The sequence below is a fragment of the Triticum aestivum genome, chromosome 7D (genome assembly GCF_018294505.1).
Source record: "Triticum aestivum cultivar Chinese Spring chromosome 7D, IWGSC CS RefSeq v2.1, whole genome shotgun sequence".
In the NCBI taxonomy this organism is placed as follows: domain Eukaryota; kingdom Viridiplantae; phylum Streptophyta; class Magnoliopsida; order Poales; family Poaceae; genus Triticum; species Triticum aestivum.
Genome location: NC_057814.1, coordinates 140,795,067 through 140,813,063, shown reverse-complemented (window position 1 = coordinate 140,813,063; position 17,997 = coordinate 140,795,067).

Genomic DNA, 17,997 nt, shown 5'->3' with positions numbered 1-17,997 from the left:
AGCCTACAACATGATTGTAGCTAACACCCTCTTTAGAAAGAGAGAATCACATCTGGTGACTTTAGTAGTGGCCAACACTCTAGCCAGATTGATTTCATCCTCTCGAGAAGAGAAGATAGGCGTGCGTGCCTCGACTGTAAGGTGATACCCGGAGAGAGTGTTGTACCCCAGCATAAGCTGGTGGTTGTTGACTTCCGCTTTCGGATTCGTGTCCAGTGGGATAAGCGTGCCAAAGTCGCTAGAACGAAGTGGTGGAAGCTCAAGGGGGAGGTAGCTCAAGCGTTCAAGGAGAGGGTCATTAAGGAGGGCCCTTGGGAGGAAGGAGGGGATGCAGACAATGTGTGGACGAAGATGGCGACTTGAATTCGTAAGGTGGCCTCGGAGGAGTTTGGAGTGTCCAGGGGAAGGAGAAGCGAAGATAAGGATACCTGGTGGTGGAATGATGATGTCCAGAAGGCGATTAAAGAGAAGAAAGATTGCTTCAGCCGCCTATACCTGGATAGGAGTGCAGACAACATAGAGAAGTACAAGATGGCGAAGAAGGCCGCAAAGCGAGCTGTTGGTGAAGCAAGGGGCCGGGCATATGAGGACCTCTACCAACGGTTAGGCACGAAGGAAGGCGAAAGGGACATCTATAAGATGGCCAAGATCTGAGAGAGGAAGACGTGGGATATTGGCCAAGTCAAATGCATCAAGGACGGAGCAGGCCAACTCTTGGTGAAGGACGAGGAGATTAAGCATAGATGGCGGGAGTACTTCGACAAGCTATTCAATGGGGAGAATGAGAGGTCTACCATTGAATTGGACGACTCCTTGGATGAGACCATCATGCGTTTTGTGTGGTGAATCCAGGAGTCTGAGGTCAAGGAGGCTTTAAAAAGGATGAAATGAGGCAAGGTGATGGGCCCTGATTGTATCCCCATTGAGGTGTGGAAAGGTCTCGGGGACATAGCGATAGTATGGCTAACCAAGCTTTTCAACCTCATTTTTCGGGCAAATAAGATGCCAGAAGAATGGAGACGGAGTATATTAGTACCAATCTTCAAGAACAAGGGGGATGTTCAGAGTTGTACTAATTACCGTGGAATTAAGCTGATGAGCCATACAATGAAGCTATGGGAGAGAGACATTGAGAACCGCTTAAGAAGAATGACAAGCGTGACCAAAAATCAATTTGGTTTCATGCCTGAGAGGTCGACCATGGAAGCCATTTTCTTGGTACGACAACTTATGGAGAGATATAGGGAGCAAAAGAAGGACTTGCACATGGTGTTCATTGACTTGGAGAAGGCCTATGATAAGATACCACGGAATGTCATGTGGTGGGCCTTGGAGAAACACAAAGTCCCAGCAAAGTACATTACACTCATCAAGGACATGTACGATAATGTTGTGACAAGTGTTTGAACAAGTGATGTCGACACTGATGACTTCCCGATTAAGATAGGACTGCATCAGGGGTCAGCTTTGAGCCCTTATCTTTTTGCATTGGTGATGGATGAGGTCACAAGGGATATACAAGGAGATATCCCATGGTGTATGCTCTTTGCGGATGATGTTGTGCTAGTTGACGATAGTCGGACGGGGGTAAATAGGAAGTTAGAGTTATGGAGACAAACCTTGGAATCAAAAGGGTTTAGGCTTAGTAGAACTAAAACCGAGTACATGGTGTGCGGTTTCAGTACTACTAGGTGTGAGGAGGAGGAGGTTAGCCTGGTTGGCCAGGTGGTACCTCAGAAGGACACCTTTCGGTATTTGGGGTCAATGCTGCAGGAGGATGGGGGTATTGATGAAGATGTGAACCATCAAATCAAAGCCGGATGGATGAAGTGGCGCCAAGCTTCTGGCATTCTCTGTGACAAGAGAGTGCCACAAAAGCTAAAAGGCAAGTTCTACAGGACGGCGGTTCGACCCGCAATGTTGTATGGCGCTGAGTGTTGGCCGACTAAAAGGCGACATGTTCAACAGTTAGGTGTGGCGGAGATGCGTATGTTGAGATGGATGTGTGGCCACACGAGGAAGGATCGAGTCCGGAATGATGATATACGAGATAGAGTTGGGGTAGCACCAATTGAAGAGAAGTTTGTCCAACATCGTCTGAGATGGTTTGGGCATATTCAGCGCAGGCCTCCAGAAGCTCCAGTGCATAGTGGTCGGCTAAAACGTGCGGAGAATGTCAAAAGAGGGTGGGGTAGACCGAATTTGACATGGGAGGAGTCCGTTAAGAGAGACATGAAGGATTGGAGTATCACCAAAGAGCTAGCTATGGACAGGGGTGCGTGGAAGCTTGCTATCCATGTGCCAGAGCCATGAGTTGGTTGCGAGATCTTATGGGTTTCACCTCTAGCCTACCCCAACTGGTTTGGGACTAAAGGCTTTGTTGTTGTTATTGTTGTTGTATGGGGCAGGTTTGGGTATATGCTTCTCACAAACCAGAGCTTCTCACAACAATCATGATGGTTTAGGTAGGGAACTCCCACCTTTGGGGACGAAACGATATCCATTGCCTCTTATTGCTTTCAAAAAGTTTCTCTTGTCAACATAGAACAACAGGAGTGTTGTGTCAATTTTTGTGATTTTTCGGGGTTCGTTTGGACATTTTTATGCATTAACTGAGTTTTCAATGCATTTATGTGCATAATTCAAATTTGAACTATATGCACATGCTCCAGTGCATATAAATTGGTTGAAAAATCAAATCTGTGTCCTTGGGTTGCTTAGGTCCCATGCAAGAAATGGGAATGAATTTCAAACACCAGGGCACCGTTGATTGCCGGCAAAACATTGAGATGCCTGGTTTTTAAATTATAGTAAATCCAAAAATCATCTAAAATTCATGAAACTTGGTATGCTATCATGGAGCGGCATCAACATGCCGTGGTAAATTTTTTGTCCCATTTGGGGCAGGTTTGTGTATATGCTTCTCACAAACGAGAGCTTCTCACAACAAGCATGATGGTTTCGGTAGGGAACGCCTCACCTTTGGGGACGAAATGATATCCATTTCCTCTTATTTCTTTCAAAAAAATTCTCGTGTCAACATAGAACAACAGGAGTGTTGTGTTTTTTTTGTGATTTTTCGGGGTTTGTTTGGACATTTTTATGCATTAAGTGAGTTTTCAATCCATTTATGTGCATAATTCAAATTTGAACTACATGCATATGCTCCAGTGCATATAAATTAGTTGAAAAATCAAATCTTTGTCCTTGGGTGGATGCTTAGGTCCCATGCAAGAAATGAGAATGAATTTCAAACACCAGGGAACCGTTGATTCCCGGCAAAACGTTGAGAAACTTTGTTTTTAAATTCTAGTAAATCCAAAACTCGTCATGAAACTTGGCATGCTATCATGGAGCGGCATCAACATGCCGTGGTAAATTTTTTGTCCCATTTGGGGCAGGTTTGGGTATATGCTTCTCACAAACCAGAGCTTCTCACAACAATCATGATGGTTTAGGTAGGGAACGTCCCACCTTTGGGGACGAAACGATATCCATTGCCTCTTATTGCTTCCAAAAAATTTCTCGTGTCAACATAGAACAGCAGGACTGTTGTGTCAATTTTTGTGATTTTTCGGGGTTCGTTTGGACATTTTTATGCATTAACTGAGATTTCAATGCATTTATGTGCATAATTCAAATTTGAACTACATGCACATGTGAAGGAAATATGCCCTAGAGGCAATAATAAAGTTATTATTTATTTCCTTATATCATGATAAATGTTTATTATTCATGCTAGAATTGTATTAACCGGAAACTTGATACATGTGTGAATACATAGACAAACAGAGTGTCACTAGTATGCCTCTACTTGACTAGCTCGTTGATCAAAGATGGTTATGTTTTCTAGCCATAGACATGATTTGTCATTTGATTAACGGGATCATATCATTAGGAGAATGATGTGATTGACTTGACCCATTCTGATAGCTTAGCACTCGATCGTTTAGTATGTTGCTATTGCTTTCCTCATGACTTATACATGTTCCTATGACTATGAGATTATGCAACTCCCATTTACCGGAGGAACACTTTGTGTGCTACCAAACGTCACAACGTAACTGGGTGATTATAAAGGTGCTCTACAGGTGTCTCCAAAGGTACTTGTTGGGTTGGCGTATTTCAAGATTAGGATTTGTCACTCCGATTGTCGGAGAGGTATCTCTGGGCCCACTCAGTAATTCACATCACTATAAGCCTTGCAAGCATTGTAACTAATGAGTTAGTTGCGGGATGATGTATTACGGAACGAGTAAAGAGACTTGCCGGTAACGAGATTGAACTAGGTATCGAGATACCGACGATCGAATCTCGGGCAAGTAACATACCGATGACAAAGGGAACAACGTATGTTGTTATGCGGTCTGACCGATAAAGATCTTCGTAGAATATGTGGCAGCCAATATGAGCATCCAGGTTCTGCTATTGGTTATTGACCGGAGAGGTGTCTCGGTCATGTCTACATAGTTCTCGAACCCGTAGGGTCCGCACGCTTAACGTTACGATGACGGTTATATTATAAGTTTATGTGTTTTGATGTACCGAAGGAGTTCGGAGTCCCGGATGAGATCGGGGACATGACGAGGAGTCTCGAAATGGCCGAGATGTAAAGATCGATATATTGGACGACTATATTCGGACTTCGGAAAGGTTCCGAGTGATTCGGGTATTTTTCGGAGTACCGGAGAGTTACGGGAATTCGTATTGGGCCTTAATGGGCCATACAGGAAAGGAGAGAAAGGCCCCAAAGGGTGGCCGCACCCCTCCCCATGGACTAGGGAGGGGGGGGGGCGCCCCCTTCCTTCTTTCTCCTTCTCCCTTCCCTTCTCCTATTCCAACAAGGAAAGGAGGAGTCCTACTCCCTTGGCGCGCCCTCCTCCTTGGCCGGCGGCCTGCCCCTTGCTCCTTTATATACGGGGGCAGGGGGGCACCCCATAGACACAACAATTGATCAACGATCTTTTAGCCGTGTGCGGTGCCCCCCTCCACCATATTACACCTCGATAATATCATTGCGGAGCTTAGGCGAAGCCCTGCGTCGGTAGAACATCATCATCGTCACCACGCCGTCGTGCTGACGAAACTCTCCCTCAACACTCGGCTGGATCGGAGTTCGAGGGACGTCATCGAGCTGAACGTGTGCTGAACTCGGAGGTGCCGTGCGTTCGGTACTTGATCGGTCGGATCGTGAAGACGTATGAAAACATCAACCGCGTTGTGTTAACGTTTCCGCTATCGGTCTACGAGGGTACGTGGACAACACTCTCCCCTCTCGTTGCTATGCATCACCATGATCTTGCGTGTGCGTAGAATTTTTTTGAAATTACTACGTTCCCCAACAGTGGCATCTGAGCCAGGTTTTATGCGTTGATGTTATATGCACGAGTAGAACACAAGTGAGTTGTGGGCGATATAAGTCATACTGCTTACCTGCATGTCATATTTTGGTTCAGCGGTATTGTGAGATGAAGCGGCCCGGACCGACATTACGCGTACGCTTACGCGAGACTGGTTTCACCGTTGCGAGCACTCATTGATTAAAGGTGACTGGCGGGTGTCTGTCTCTCTCACTTTAGTTGAACCGAGTGTGGCTACGCCCGGTCCTTGCGAATGTTAAAACAACACCAACTTGACAAACTATCGTTGTGGTTTTGATGCGTAGGTAAGAACGGTTCTTGCTAAGCCCGTAGCAGCCACGTAAAATTTGCAACAACAAAGTAGAGGACGTCTAACTTGTTTTTGCAGGGCATGTTGTGATGTGATATGGTCAAGACATGATGCTATATTTTATTGTATGGGATGATCATGTTTTGTAACCGAGTTATCGGCAACTGGCAGGAGCCATATGGTTGTCGCTTTATTGTATGCAATGCAATCGCCATGTAATTGTTTTACTTTATCACTAAGTGGTAGCGATAGTCGTAAAAGCAATAGTTGGCGAGACGACAACGATGCTGCGATGGAGATCAAGGTGTCGCGCCGGTGACGATGGTGATCATGACGGTGCTTCGGAGATGGAGATCACAAGCACAAGATGATGATGGCCATATCATATCACTTATATTGATTGCATGTGATGTTTATCTTTTATGCATCTTATCTTGCTTTGATTGACGGTAGCATTATAAGATGATCTCTCACTAAAATTTCAAGATAAAAGTGTTCTCCCTGAGTATGCACCGTTGCGAAAGTTCTTCGTGCTGAGACACCACGTGATGATCGGGTGTGATAGGCTCTACGTTCAAATACAACGGGTGCAAAACAGTTGCACACGCGGAATACTCAGGTTAAACTTGACGAGCCTAGCATATACAGATATGGCCTCGGAACACGGAGACCGAAAGGTCGAGCGTGTATCATATAGTAGATATGATCAACATAGTGATGTTCACCGTTGAAACTACTCCATCTCACGTGATGATCGGACATGGTTTAGTTGATATGGATCACGTGATCACTTAGAGGATTAGAGGGATGTCTATCTAAGTGGGAGTTCTTAAGTAATTTGATTAATTGAACTTAAATTTATCATGAACTTAGTCCTGATAGTATTTTGCAAATTATGTTGTAGATCAATAGCTCGCGTTGTTGCTTCCCTATGTTTATTTTGATATGTACCTAGAGAAAAATTATGTTGAAAGATGTTAGTAGCAATGATGTGGATTGGATCCATGATCTGAGGATTATCCTCATTGCTGCACAGAAGAATTATGTCCTTGATCCACCGCTAGGTGACAGACCTATTGCAGGAGCAGATGCAGACGTTATGAACGTTTGGCTAGCTCAATATGATGACTACTTGATAGTTTAGTGCACCATGCTTAACGGCTTAGAATCGGGACTTCAAAGACGTTTTGAACGTCATGGACCATATGAGATGTTCCAGGAGTTGAAGTTAATATTTCAAGCAAATACCCGAGTTGAGAGATTTGAAGTCTCCAACAAGTTCTATAGCTAAAAGATGGAGGAGAATAGCTCAAGCAGTGAGCATGTGCTCAGATTGTCTGGGTACTATAATCGCTTGAATCAAGTGGGAGTTAATCTTCCAGATAAAATAGTGATTGACAAAATTCTCTAGTCACCATCACCAAGTTAGTAGAACTTCGTGATGAACTATAGTATGCAAGGGATGAAGAAAGTAATTCCCGAGCTCTTCGCGATGCTGAAATCGACGAAGGTAGAAATCAAGAAAGAGCATCAAGTGTTGATGGTTAACAAGACCACTAGTTTCAAGAAAAGGGCAAAGGGATAGAAGGGGAACTTCGAAAAGAACAGCAAGCAAGTTGCTACTCAAGTGAAGAAGCCCAATTCTGTACCTAAGCCTGAGACTAAGTGCTTCTACTGCAAAGGGACTGGTCACTGGAAGCGGAACTGCCCCAAGTATTTGGTGGATAAGAAGGATGGCAAAGTGAACAAAGGTATATTGGATATACATGTTATTGATGTGTACTTTACTAGTGTTTATAGCAACCCCTCGGTATTTGATACTGGTTCAGTTGCTAAGAGTAGTAACTCGAAACGGGAGTTGCAGAATAAACAGAGACTAGTAAAAGGCGAGGTGACGATGTGTGTTGGAAGTAGTTCCAAGATTGATATGATCATCATCGCACACTCCCTATACTTTCGGGATTAGTGTTGAAACTAAATAAGTGTTATTTGGTGTTTGCGTTGAGCATTAATATGATTTGATCATGTTTGTTGCAATACGGTTATTCATTTAAATTAGAGAATAATTGTTGTTCTGTTTACATGAATAAAACCTTCTATGGTCATACACCCAATAAAATGGTTTGTTGGATCTTGATCGTAGTGATACACATATTCATAATAATGAAGCCAAAAGATGCAAAGTTAATAATGATAGTGCAACTTATTTGTGGCACTGCCGTTTAGGTCATACTGGAGTAAAGCGCATGAAGAAACTCCATACTGATGGGATTTTGGAATCACTTGATTATGAATCACTTGATGCTTGCGAACCGTGCCTCATGGGCAAGATGACTAAAACGCCGTTCTTCGGAACTATGGAGAGAGCAACAGATTTGTTGGAAATCATACATACAGATGTATGTGGTCCGATGAATATTGAGGCTCGTAGCAGGTATCATTATTTTCTAACCTTCACAGATGATTTGAGCAGATATGGGTATATCTACTTAATGAAACAGAAGTCTGAAACATTTGAAAAGTTCATATAATTTCAGAGTGAAGTGGAAAATCATCATAACAAGAAAATAAAGTTTCTACGATCTGATCGTGGAGACAAATATTTGGGTTACGAGTTTGGTCTTCAATTAAAACAATGTCGAATAGTTTCACAAATTCGTGCCACCTAGAACACCACAGCATAATGGTGTGTCCGAACGTCATAACCGTACTTTATTGGATATAGTGCAATCTATGATGTTTCTTACCGATCTACCACTATCGTTTTGGGGTTATGCATTAGAGACAGCTGCATTCACGTTAAATAGGGTAGCATCTAAATCCGTTGAGATGACGCCTTATGAACTGTGGTTTGGCAAGAAACCAAAGTTGTCGTTTCTTAAAGTTTGGGGCTGCGATGCTTATGTGAAAAACTTCAACTTGATAAGCTCGAACCCAAATCGGAGAAATGTGTCTTCATAGGATACCCAAAGGAAACTGTTGGGTACACCTTCTATCACAGATCCGAAGCAAAAACTTTTGTTGCTAAATTAGGAATTTTTCTGGAGAAGGAGTTTCTCTCGAAAGAAGTGAGTGGGAGGAAAATAGAACTTGATGAGGTAGCTGTACCTTCTCCCGAATTGGAAAGTAGTTCATCACTGAAATCAGTTCCAGTGATGCTTACACCAATTAGTGAGGAAGTTAATGATGATGATCATGAAGCTTCAGATCAAGTTACTACCGAACCTCGTAGGTCAACCAGAGTAAGATCCGCACCAGAGTGGTACGGTAATCCTGTTCTGGAGGTTATGTTACTAGACCATGACGAACCTACGAACTATGAAGAAGCGATGGTGAGCCCAGATTCCGCAAAATGGCTTGAGACCATGAAATCTGAGATGGGATCCATGTATGAGAACAAAGTGTGGACTTTGGTTGACTTGCCCGATGATCGGCAAGCCATAGAAAATAAATGGATCTTCAAGAGGAAGATGGACGCTGATAGTAGCGTTACTATCTACAAATCTAGACTTGTCGGAAAAAGGTTTTTGACAAAGTTCAAGGTGTTGACTACGATGAGATTTTCTCACTCGCAGCGATGCTTAAGTCTGTCCGAATCATGTTAGCAATTGCCGCATTTTATGAAATCTGGCAAATGGATAAAAAAAACTGCATTCCTTAATGGATTTATTAAAGAAGAGTTGTATATGATGCAACCAGAAGGTTTTGTCAATCCTAAAGGTGCTAACAAAATATGCAAGCTCCAGCGATCCATCTATGGACTGGTGCAAGCATCTCGGAGTAGGAATATACACTTTGATAAGTTGATCAAAGGATATAGTTATATACAGACTTGCGGTGAAGCCTGTATTTACAAGAAAGTGAGTGGGAGCACTACAGCATTTCTGATAAGTATATGTGAATGACATATTGTTGATCGGAAATAATGTAGAATTATTCTGCAAAGCATAAAGGAGTGTTTGAAAGGAGTTTTTCAAAGAAAGACCTCGGTGAAGCTGCTTACATATTGAGCATCAAGATCTATAGAGATAGATCAAGACGCTTGATAAGTTTTTTCAATGAGTACATACCTTAACAAGATTTTGAAGTAGTTCAAAATGGAACAGTCAAAGAAAGAGTTTCTTGCCTGTGTTACAAGGTGTGAAATTGAGTAAGACTCAAAGCCCGACCACGGCAGAAGATAGAAAAGAATGAAAGTCATTCCCTATGCCTCGGCCATAGGTTCTATAAAGTATGCTATGCTGTGTACCAGATCTATTGTATACCCTACACTGATTTTGGCAAGGGAGTACAATAGTGATCTAGGAGTAGATCACTGGACAGCAGTCAAAATTATCCTTACTGGAATAAGGATATGTTTCTCGATTATGGAAGTGACAAAAGGTTCGTCGTAAAGGGTTACGTCGATGCAAGTTTTGACACTAATCTAGATGACTCTAAGTCTTGGTCTAGATACATATTGAAAGTGGGAGCAATTAGCTAGAGTAGCTCCATGCAGAGCATTGTAGACATAGAAATTTGCAAAATACTTACGGATCTGAATGTGACAGACCCGTTGACTAAAATTATCTCACAAGCAAAACATGATCACACCTTAGTACTCTTTGGGTGTTAATCACATAGCGATGTGAACTAGATTACTGACTCTAGTAAACCCTTTGGGTGTTGGTCACATGACGATGTGAACTATGGGTGTTAATCACATGGTGATGTGAACTATTGATGTTAAATCACATGGCGATGTGAACTAGATTATTGACTCTAGTGCAAGTGGGAGACTGAAGGAAATATGCCCTAGAGGCAATAATAAAGTTATTATTTATTTCCTTATATTATGATAAATGTTTATTATTCATGCTAGAATTGTATTAACCGGAAACTTGATACATGTGTGAATACATAGACAAACAGAGTGTCACTAGTATGCCTCCACTTGACTAGCTCGTTGATCAAAGATGGTTATGTATCCTAGCCATAGACATGAGTTGTCATTTGATTAACGGGATCACATCATTAGGAGAATGATGTGATTGACTTGACCCATTCCGTTAGCTTAGCACTCGATCGTTTAGTATGTTGCTATTGCTTTCTTCATGACTTATACATGTTCCTATGACTATGAGATTATGCAACTCCCGTTTACTGGAGGAACACTTTGTGTGCTACCAAACGTCACAATGTAACTGGGTGATTATAAAGGTGCTCCACAGGTGTCTCCAAAGGTACTTGTTGGGTTGGCGTATTTCAAGATTAGGATTTGTCACTCCGATTGTCGGAGAGGTATCTCTGGGCCCACTCAGTAATACCGGAGTGCCGGAGGGTTACCGGAACCCCCCGGGGAAGTATTGGGCCTTAGTGGGCCTAGAGGGGAGAGAGAGAGCAACAGCCAGGAGGTGGCGCGCCCCCCAGGAGGAATCCTAGTTGGACTAGGAGAGGGGGGCGCAACCCCCTTCCCCTCTCCCTCTCCCTCTCTTTCCTCCCCCCTTTTTCCTAGTTGGACTAGGAAAGGGGAGTCCTACTCCTACTAGGAGGAGGACTCCCCCCTCTCCTTGGCGCACCTAGGGCAGCCGGCCTCCCCCTTGCTCCTTTATATACGGGGCAGGGCACCTCTAAACACACTTGATATACGATATTTTACCGTGTGCGGTGCCCCCCTCCACCAGATTACACCTCGATAATACCGTTGCGGAGCTTAGGCGAAGCCCTGCGTCGGTGGAACATCATCATCGTCACCACACTGTCGTGCTGACGAAACTCTCCCTCAACACTCGGCTGGATCGGAGTTCGAGGGACGTCATCGAGCTGAACGTGTGCTGAACTCGGAGGTGCCGTGCGTTCGGTACTTGATCGGTCGGATCGTGAAGACGTACGACTACATCAACCGCGTTGTAATAACGCTTCCGCTGTCGGTCTACGAGGGTACGTGGACAACACTCCCCCCTCTCGTTGCTATGCATCACCATGATCTTGCGTGTGCGTAGGAATTTTTTTGAAATTACTACGTTCCCCAACAGTTGTTCCCTTTGTCATCGGTATGTTACTTGCCCGAGATTCGATCGTCGGTATCTCGATACCTAGTTCAATCTCGTTACCGGCAAGTCTCTTTACTCGTTCCGTAATACATCATCCCGCAACTAACTCACTAGTTACAATGCTTGCAAGGCTTATAGTGATGTTTAAATCCGAAACTTCTCCGGAACACTTCCGGTGTCTGAATATAGTCGTCCAATATATCAATCTTTATGTATCGACCATTTCGAGACTCCTCGTCATGTCCGTGATCACATCCGGGACTCCGAACAACCTTCGGTACATCAAAACATATAAACTCATAATATAACTGTCATCGTAACTTTAAGCGTGCGGACCCTACGGGTTCGAGAACTATGTAGACATGACCGAGACATCTCTCCGGTCAATAACCAATAGCGGAACCTCGATGCTCATATTGGTTCCTACATATTCTACGAAGATCTTTATCGGTCAGACCGCATAACAACATACGTTGTTCCCTTTGTCATCGGTATGTTACTTGCCCGAGATTCGATTGTCGGTATCTCGATACCTAGTTCAATCTCGTTACCGGCAAGTCTCTTTACTCGTTCCATAATACACCATCCCGCAACTAACTCATTAGTCACAATGCTTGCAAGACTTATAGTGATGTGCATTACTGAGTGGGCCCAGAGATACCTCTCCGACAATCGGAGTGACAAATCCTAATCTTGAAATACGCCAACCCAACAAGTACCTTTGGAGACACCTGTAGAGCACCTTTATAATCACCCATTTACGTTGTGGCGTTTGGTAGCACACAAAGTGTTCCTCCGGTAAACGGGAGTTGCATAATCTCATAGTCATAAGAACATGTATAAGTCATGAAGAAAGCAATAGCAACATACTAAACGATCGGGTGCTAAGCTAATGGAATGGGTCATGTCAATCACGTCATTCTCCTAATGAGGTGATCCCATTAATCAAATGACAACTCATGTCTATGGCTAGGAAACATAACCATCTTTGATTAACGAGCTAGTCAAGTAGAGGCATACTAGTGACACTCTGTTTGTCTATGTATTCACACATGTATTATGTTTCCGGTTAATACAATTCTAGCATGAATAATAAACATTTATCATGATATAAGGAAATAAATAATACTTTATTATTGCCTCTAGGGCATATTTCCTTCAGTCTCCCACTTGCACTAGAGTCAATAATCTAGATTACACTGTAATGATTATCACACCCATGGAGTCTTGGTGCTGATCATGTTTTGCTCGTGGAAGATGCTTAGTCAACGGGTCTGCAACATTCAGATCCGTACGTATCTTGCAAATTTCTATGTCTCCCACCTGGACTAAATCCCGGATGGAATTGAAGCGTCTTTTGATGTGCTTGGTTATCTTGTGAAATCTGGATTCCTTTGCTAAGGCAATTGCACCAATATTGTCATAAAATATTTTCATTGGTCCCGATGCACTAGGTATGACACCTAGATCGGATATGAACTCCTTCATCCAGACTCCTTCATTTGCTGCTTCCGAAGTAGCTATGTATTCCGCTTCACACGTAGATCCCGCCACGACACTTTGCTTAGAACTGCACCAACTGACAGCTCCACCGTTCAATGTAAACACGTATCCGGTTTGCGATTTAGAATCGTCCGGATCAGTGTCAAAGCTTGCATCAACGTAACCACTTACGATGAGCTCTTTGTCACCTCCATAAATGAGAAACATATCCTTAGTCCTTTTCAGGTATTTCAGGATGTTCTTGACCGCTGTCCAGTGATCCACTCCTGGATTACTTTGGTACCTCCCTGCTAAACTTATAGCAAGGCACACATCAGGTCTGGTACACAGCATTGCATACATGATAGAGCCTATGGCTGAAGCATAGGGAACATCTTTCATCTTCTCTCTTTCTTCTGCGGTGGTCGGGCATTGAGTCTTACTCAATCTCACACCTTGTAGTACAGGCAAGAACCCTTTCTTTGCTTGATCCATTTTGAACTTCTTCAAAACTTTGTCAAGGTATGTGCTTTGTGAAAGTCCAATTAAGCGTCTTGATCTATCTCTATAGATCTTAATGCCTAATATATATGCAGCTTCACCGAGGTCTCTCATTGAAAAACTCTTATTCAAGTATCCCTTTATGCTATCCAGAAATTCTATATTATTTCCAATCAGCAATATGTCATCCACATATAATATCAGAAATGCTATCGAGCTCCCACTCACTTTCTTGTAAATACAAGCTTCTCCAAAAGTCTGTATAAAACCAAATGCTTTGATCACACTATCAAAGCGTTTATTCCAACTCCGAGAGGCTTGCACCAGTCCATAAATGGATCGCTGGAGCTTGCACACTTTGTTAGTTCCCTTTGGATCGATAAAACCTTCCGGTTGCATCATATACTACTCTTCTTCCAGAAATCCATCCAGGAATGCAGTTTTGACATCCATTTGCCAAATTTCATAATCATAAAATGCAGCAATAGCTAACATGATTCGGACAGACTTAAGCATCGCTACGGGTGAGAAGGTCTCATCGTAGTCAATCCCTTGAACTTGTCGAAAACCTTTCGCAACAAGTCGAGCTTTATAGACAGTAATATTACCATCAGCGTCAGTCTTCTTCTTGAAGATCCATTTATTTTCAATGGCTTGCCGACCATTGGGCAAGTCAACCAAAGTCCATACTTTCTTCTCATACATGGATCCCATCTCGGATTTCATGGCTTCAAGCCATTTTGCGGAATCTGGGCTCACCATCGCTTCTTCATAGTTTGTAGGTTCATCATGGTCTAGTAACATGACCTCCAGAACAGGATTACCGTACCACTCTGGTGCGGATCTTGATCTAGTTGACCTACGAGGTTCAGTAATAACTTGATCTGAAGTTTCATGATCATTATCATTAACTTCCTCACTAATTGGTGTAGGTGTCGCAGAAACTGATTTCTGCGATGATCTACTTTCCAATAAGGGAGCAGGTACAGTTACCTCATCAAGTTCTACTTTCCTCCCACTCACATCTTTCGAGAGAAACTCCTTCTCTAGAAAGGATCCGTTCCTAGCAACGAATATCTTGCCTTCGGATCTGTGATAGAAGGTGTACCCAGCAGTCTCTTTTGGGTATCCTATGAAGACACATTTCTCCGATTTAGGTTCGAGCTTATCAGGTTGAAGTTTCTTCACATAAGCATCGCAACCCCAAACTTTAAGATACGACAACTTTGGTTTCTTACCAAACCATAGTTCATAAGGCGTCGTCTCAACGGATTTTGATGGTGTCCTATTTAGAGTGAATGCAGCCGTCTCTAAAGCATAACCCCAAAATGATAGCGGTAAATCAGTCAGAGACATCATAGATCGTACCATATCTAATAAAGTACGATTACGATGTTCGGACACACCATTACGCTGTGGTGTTCCGGGTGGCGTGAGTTGCAAAACTATTCCGCATTGTTTCAAATGTAGGCCAAACTCGTAACTCAAATATTCTCCTCCACAATCAGATTGTAGGAATTTTATTTTCTTGTTACGATGATTTTCAGCTTCACTCTGAAATTCTTTGAACTTTTCAAATGTTTCAGACTTATGTTTCATTAAGTAGATATACCCATATCTGCTCAAATCATCTGTGAAGGTGAGAAAATAATGATATCCGCCACAAGCGTCAATATTCATCGGACCACATACATCTGTATGTATGATTTCCAACAAATCTGTTGCTCTCTCCATAGTTCCGGAGAACGGTGTTTTTGTCATCTTGCCCATGAGGCACGGTTCGCAAGTACCAAGTGATTCAAAATCAAGTGATTCCAAAATTTCATCAGTATGGAGTTTCTTCATGCGCTTTACACCGATATGACCCAAACGGCAGTGCCACAAATAAGTTGCACTGTCATTATTAACTCTGCATCTTTTGGCTTCGACATTATGAATATGTGTATCACTACTATCGAGATTCATTAAAAATAGACCACTCTTCAAGGGTGCATGACCATAAAAGATATTATTCATATAAATGAACAACCATTATTCTCTGATTTAAATGAATAACCGTCTCGCATTAAACAAGATCCAGATATAATGTTCATGCTCAACGCTGGCACCAAATAACAATTATTTAGGTCTAAAACTAATCCCGAAGGTAGATGTAGAGGTAGCGTGCCAACGGCAATTACATCGACTTTGCAACCATTTCCCACGCGCATCGTCACCTCGTCCTTAGCCAATCTTCGCTTAATCCGTAGCCCCTGTTTCGAGTTGCAAATATTAGCAACAGAACCAGTATCAAATACCCAGGTGCTACTGCGAGTATTAGTAAGGTACACATCAATAACATGTATATCACATATACCTTTGTTAACCTTGCCATCCTTCTTATCCGCCAAATACTTGGGGCAGTTCCGCTTCCAATGACCAGTCTGCTTACAGTAGAAGCACTCAGTTTCAGGCTTAGGTCCAGACTTGGATTTCTTCTCCTGAACAGCAACTTGCTTACTGTTCTTCTTGAAGTTCCCTTTCTTCTTCCCTTTGCCCTTTTTCTTGAAACTAGTGGTTTTACTGACCATCAACACTTGATGCTCCTTTTTGATTTCTACCTCCGCTGCCTTTAGCATTGCGATGAGCTCGGGAATTGTTTTATCCATCCCTTGCATGTTATAGTTCATCACGAAGCTCTTGTAGCTTGGTGGCAGTGATTGAAGAATTCTGTCAATGACGCAACCATCCGGAAGTTGAACTCCCAGTTGAATCAAGTGATTATTATACCCAGACATTCTGAGTATATGCTCACTGACAGAACAATTCTCTTCCATCTTGCAGCTATAGAACTTATTGGAGACTTCATATCTCTCAATCCGGGCATTTGCTTGAAATATTAACTTCAACTCCTGGAACCTCTCATATGCTCCATGACGTTCAAAACATCGTTGAAGACCCGGTTCTAAGCCGTAAAGCATGGCACAGTTAACTATTGAGTAGTCATCAGCTTTGCTCTGCCAGATGTTCATAACTTCTGGCGTCGCTCTTGCAGGAGGCCTGGCACCTAGCGGTGCTTCTAGGACGTAATTCTTCTGTGCAGCAATGAGGATAATCCTCAAGTTACGGACCCAGTCCGTGTAATTGCTACCATCATCTTTCAACTTAGCTTTCTCAAGGAACGCATTAAAATTCAACGGAACAACAGCACGGGCCATTTATCTACAATTAACATAGACAAGCAAGATACTATCAGGTACTAAGTTCATGATAAATTTAAGTTCGATTAATCATATTACTTAAGAACTCCCACTTAGATAGACATCCCTCTAATCATCTAAGTGATTACGCGATCCAAATCAACTAAACCATGTCCGATTAACACGTGAGATGGAGTAGTTTCAATGGTGAATATCACTATGTTGATCATATCTACTATATGATTCACGCTCGACCTTTCGGTCTCTATGTTCTGAGGCCATATCTGTATATGCTAGGCTCGTCAAGTTTAACCTGAGTTCCGCGTGTGCAACTGTTTTGCACCCGTTGTATTTGAACGTAGAGCCTATCACACCCAATTAACACCTGGTGTCTCAGCACGAAGAACTTTCGCAACGGTGCATACTCAGGGAGAACACTTTATCTTGAAATTTTAGTGAGAGATCATCTTATAATGCTACCGTCAATCAAAGCAAGATAAGATGCATAAAGGATTAACATCACATGCAATCAATATAAGTGATATGATATGGCCATCATTATCTTGTGCTTGTGATCTCCATCGCCGAAGCACCGTGCTCGTGATCTCCATCTCCGAAGCAACGTCATGATCACCATCATCATCGGCGCGACACCTTGATCTCCATCGTAGTATCGTTGTCGTCTCGCCAACTAATTGCTTTTACAACTATCGCTACCGCTTAGTGATAAAGTAAAACTATTACATGGCGATTGCATTTCATACAATAAAGCGACAACCATATGGCTCCTGCCAGTTGCCGATAATTCGGTTACAAAACATGATCATCTCATACAACAAATTATATCATATCATGTCTTGACCATATCACATCACAACATGCCCTGCAAAAACAAGTTAGACGTCCTCTACTTTGTTGTTGCAAGTTTTACGTGGCTGCTACGGGCTTAGCAAGAACCGTTCTTACCTACGCATCAAAACCACAACGATAGTTTGTCAAGTTGGTGTTGTTTTAACCTTCGCAAGGACTGGGTGTAGCCACACTCGGTTCAACTAAAGTGAGAGAGACAGACACCTGCCGGTCACCTTTAAGCAACGAGTGCTCGCAACGGTGAGACCAGTCTCGCGTAAGCG